This window comes from Pteropus vampyrus, unplaced genomic scaffold (genome assembly GCF_000151845.1).
Source record: "Pteropus vampyrus isolate Shadow unplaced genomic scaffold, Pvam_2.0 Scaffold71, whole genome shotgun sequence".
In the NCBI taxonomy this organism is placed as follows: Eukaryota; Metazoa; Chordata; class Mammalia; order Chiroptera; family Pteropodidae; genus Pteropus; species Pteropus vampyrus.
This window is the reverse complement of record NW_011888852.1, coordinates 2,605,940-2,611,185: the sequence shown is the minus strand read 5'-3', so window position 1 is coordinate 2,611,185 and position 5,246 is coordinate 2,605,940. Positions and strand designations below refer to the sequence as shown.

The window sequence follows — 5,246 nt, the reverse complement described above, 5'->3', positions numbered from 1 at the left end:
CTGGGAAAGGAGACAGTCGGGGCTATCAATAACTCTAAGATGAGACATAACAAACACACCCTGGAAGAATAAATAAAACATTATGAGCATCAATTACATCCATAATTACAGAGATATTAAATCACTAGGTCTACACGTTGAGCTATATAAATAGGAGTTTCAACTAGACCAGCTTTCTTTCCACACACAGAATTTAGCACAGCTTTGTGCAGTGGTTGACCTTTATTCCAAAATTATCTCTTTGTAATGAAGTTTTTTAAGTTGATTTCAAATGTCTTTTGATCTCTCTTGCTGAATTAACATCTCTCTCTCTCTTAGAGTCTTTTTCTCTTTTGTCGTCACTTAGTCGCTCTCCACCATCCCAGTGTTCTCCCTTCTTTTTAATTCCCTTTACCTATTTTTCCTTTTCAATCTATTGTATTTCCTCCATTATTGTCCACTTTCTCCTGTATCTGCAATATTGTCCCAGACACAATGCTTTATTTTCTTGTGTTATTGTCCAAATGGTGACAAAAGTGATTTTCTTTTGAAGAGAAAATACCATCAGAAGGACAATAATCTTGTCTCAAAATAATCCCTTCAATTCTGGATCATGCTGGTTCTTGGAAATGAGAACAAGTGAGTGTCTTTCTTTCTAACTGTCCAAAGCTGCTGGTCTCTCTGTATAATGAGCAGTTGACAAAGGTAGGAGCAGAGACCTGAACTAACTACTTTTCACCAGCGTAATTTCGAACACACGTATAGGAAGGGGAGCAGTGGATACTCACTGGCTGGTAATAGGATCTCTTCTGGTTCGACAAACAACGAGTGTGTGTAAGCACTCACTACTTCTGGGTATAGTCTCCTGTATTTGCCTAAGACCTTAGTCACATGCAGAATCTCTTTGGATGCCAGTCACAGGGTTGTGAGACAGTCTCGTCTTGACTGGGATCCTCCCCTCTCACAAAGAAAGAGGCTGAAGTCTAGTCATATGAAATGATGCTGTGAGCATCCCTAAGGAACTGGTACAGGAACCCTAGTCTTTGAACTCCAAATCCAGTCTCTGATCTAGCATCTAACTCTTGGTAACTAACATTTAGAACTCGAAGGGGGACATGTTGTAGCTGTTTTAAATTCATTAGATAACTTGATTTTGCACTCTAAACTGCTCATAGTTTTAAAAAGCCATTAGGAATTCAAATATAACTATTTTTTTCCTGTTTCCTCCTTCAAAATATGCTCTGCTGATTTCGATTAGGAGAAAAATATTGTAACTGTGCTTTGGCTTCTAGCTGTGATGCTTCACCAACCAAGCATGAGATGAAAGTTCAAGAAACATCAGTGGAGAAAAGGGAGCTCTCCTCATTAATAAAAGCAATTAGTGTGTCCCCAGCTGAGCGACCAACTAGCCTAGGGTGTTTTCGGTGTACTGCAGGCATCTGAGCACCATCTGTTACCTGGGCAAGCTACTCTTGGCAGGGAACTAAATATTGCCATTGATTTTAATTGTCCTCCCCACTCTATAACTCCTGATTCACAGCCGACCATGCTTAAGGGGAATTCATTCTTTGGAGAGAACTTGCACTGTGATGGCAAAAGTCATCTGCATTTTGAAAAATGAAAGTGAGACACTTAATTTCTATAAGTATTAGAGCAAAAACTTCCAGCCCAGTGACTTATTTTGAGTGAATCATAGCTGCTGGGGAATCACAGGTGGAAACAATAGTCAAACCACTGATACCTTCTGTCACATTTCTTAAAAGGAAGTCCCAGAATAGCAAGCCCAGTGTAGGCAGGGAAGGTTTGCAGATTCCCAGTGAGATTCTGGATGGGATCCCCCACTCACTGGGAGCAAGGAATCCACACAGATTGGAGAACTTCCAGCATTTCCTGGCCTTTACATGACTTCCTCATAAGTTAGCAAAGCAAAATTTGGTCAGCTCTTCCAGACGTCAAGGAATAGACACACTTTGATTTCTTTTGTTTAATGATGGGTTCGTTGTAGATGACTACGGGAATAAAAAGGTAGAGAAAAATATCATATCTGCCATGCATCCAGTCCTCGCAGGCAACTGGAACATGACCCATCACAGTCCAGAAGACGGAAGTAGCTCTAGTTGGCCTGCAACAGTCCTGGTGACCCAATAGCCAGTTAATTTCTCAGAATTCAGCTCCTCTTCCAGCTGTTTACTTTGTCTTTGCTAATGAATAACTGACCTTTATTTTTCCTTCTCTAACTCGAATTCAGCTTCTGCTTTTTTTCAGTTTCTTACTACTACCATCTCTGTGAGTCTCGACTGTTCTACGCAGCTATACTGAATTTTTGTCATTTTCTGATTGTCCAGCATTTCATCACTACCCTCCTTCCTACTCGCATCACATCCCCCTTCTAAAGAATGCTCAATTATGTGAAATAATTTTCAGTTATCTTGGTGGAGATCTTGCCTCACTTCCACTGGAGAAATTAAGAAATCCTGATCTTTCCTCTGCCTGAATTTGAAGATTCAGGGGGTAAGTGCTGACTTAGATTTTGCCAATATAATTATTTCTCCTTAAACTTCAAATCTTGGACAAATGAGACAAAATTTGAAAATGATTAGAGGGCTTATTCGTTTCAGCAACAGTAGTGTGTGCAGTATATACTGTCCCTGTGTGGAACATTGGTTTCTGTTTATTTTCCTGACTCTCTGAATTTCCTATAATCTATTTTTTTTCTGTGCTTATTGGAGATATCTTTCCAGTAAAAATCTTTTCATTGTAAAACAAAATGTAAGTGTCATGAGGACTGAGAAATTTTTCTGTTGTTTGCATTGTAAGTATTTAGTTCATTAAGCAGTGCCTGGCACAGAGTGAGTGTTCGATGAATATTTATTAAAAAAATAAATGAAAGAATAGAATGTCAATTATTGTTGCTTACAATCAAATTTCTATGATGCAATGCAGGAGAAAGAACTCAAATAGAGCCCAGTGGTCTTTCTGAGTTGAGACAGAGTTTGGAACTCAAGGCAGCTAATCTTCCCAGAATTTATGGGGTATAGTACTGAAGAGAAGGAAGCTGTACACAGGGAAGACTACGGATTTCTGCAGAGAACGTTCTTGAATGTTGGAGCAAAAGTTTACCTGTGCATGCAAGAGATGAAACTCTATAAAACTTGAGAAAGAAACTCCCCAAATTAATAGATTGAACAATTCTCCAAATTCACACAGATTTTTCTCTCACTAGTTTGGAGAAACCTTGTACTATACGGGGTGTTAGGTAGAGTCCTCAGAAAGCTCTCACTTTAGTGGTTGGGCTAAATAATATCTAGAATAAGGAGTGCTCTGGACTCATCTTAACAAAGCTTAAAACAAAACTTTGAAAGGATTAAACTGACTTGCAAGTAAATTTACTGTGTGCCCAAATGTGACACTGTTTAAAGGAATTCAACAGAATTCACCACAAAACAACAAAAATTTCACGATGTCTACCATAAAAAAACTATCAGACATTAAAGAAAGCAGAAAAATATAACCTATAATCGGGAGGGAAAAAAAAAACAATATAAAGGAAATGGTGTAATTAGCACATAGTTTTAACACCTATTATCAATATTATAAATATGTTCAAGAATATAAAGGAAAACAGAAATATGATGATAAGAAAACTGAAGATTTTCCAAAGGCCCTAATAGAACTTCTAAAGATTAAAATTACAATATAAAGTGAAAACACACTAGGAACAATTAATAACATATTAGGTACTGTAAATGAAAGATCAGAGAACTTGAAGGTGAGGTAATAGCTACTCTGCAAAATGAAGCAGCACAGTGGAAACAATGAGCAGACTCACTGAACCATGAGACACTATCAATCAGTCAAACAAACGTATAAGTAGATGACAAGGAGAGAGACAGAGAGAGAGAGAGAGAGAGAGAGAGAGAGAGAGAGAGAGAGAGCCGTTGAGACAGAAAAACACTTAAATGCATTTGTAAATACTTGTAAAATTTGCTGAAAACTATAAACCCAAATAGAAAAAGAGTTATAAATTCCAAACAAAAGAAACATTAAAAAAAGCACACTAATGCTCTTTTTATTAAATTGTCGAAAAGTTATGATACAGAGAAAATATTAAAGCACTCAGAAAAACATGGAACTATATATAAGCAAAGAAAAGATTTACAGCAGAATTCTCATTAGGAACTATGTTAGCCAGGAGACTAGCAAGAGACCAGCCAGGAGAGTAGCATCTTTTGCCTATTGGAAGACATTATCAACTAATAAATCTATATCCAATGAAAATGCCTTCGAAATATAGATGTTAAAGGAGTTTCTGGTTCGAGATGGTGACATAAGAAGACACTGAGCTCACCTCCTTCCATGGACACACCAATCTGCAGCTACCCATGGAACAAATTCTTCTGGGGGAAAAAAAAAACTTAAAAACTAGTGGAATGACTCCTGCACATTGGACAAGCAAGAAGGAAACCACACTGAAGCAGGTAGGAGAGACTGAGGCACAATCTCGCCATTAACCCCACTCCAGTTGACAAGCGCCATCTTTGGGGGTCACCCATAAGTAGGAGAAAACTCAAAACCCAGAGCTACCTGAGGAGTGAAAGAATCAAATCCCACACAAGGGACCCAAGACCTGCACTTGAGAGGTAACCTATGCAGATGACACCATCTTTCCAGCAGAAAGTAGTAATAATTTGAAATGATTTTTTTTTTTTTTAATACCTACAGCACCTGGTCTTCCTAAGTGGTCTCCCATCCAAGTACTAACCAGGCCCGACCCTGCTTAGCTTCCGAGATCAGACAGAATTGGGTTTGTTCAGGGTGGTGGCATGGCCGTAGACTGAAATGATTTCTGATGAGAATGAAAGAAGAAAGTGCCAAAGCAAAACTGCATTTGAACATCAGGAAGTCAAGAATTATGACTACAGAAGAAATGCACGACTTTAACATAGACAATGAAGATATTAAAGTTGCTAAAGATTTTGGTAACCTTGATTCAGTCATTGGTTCAAATGAAATTGCAGCCAAGAAATCAAAAGAAGGCAGAGACTCGTAAGGGTAGCAATGGAAGAATAAAGAAAAATCATGTCATCAGAGGCTTAAGCAAACACTGTCCACACCTTTATATTCCCAATTGCTACATACAGATCTGAAAGGTGGACAGCACGGAAGGCTTAGGGAGAAAACATTGATTCATTTAAATATGATGTTAGAGGAGAGCTTTACAGATGACTAGAAAGATGAACGAATGGATCTTAGAATATTGCTGGAGG

The 5,246-nt window shown here is 38.3% G+C and overlaps 1 pseudogene; it reads right to left on the bottom strand.

The window, feature by feature from the left end:
• Window positions 1-4,692: 4,692 nt before the first annotated feature.
• Window positions 4,693-4,814, bottom strand: LOC111741013 (annotated as a pseudogene).
• Window positions 4,815-5,246: the final 432 nt, after the last annotated feature.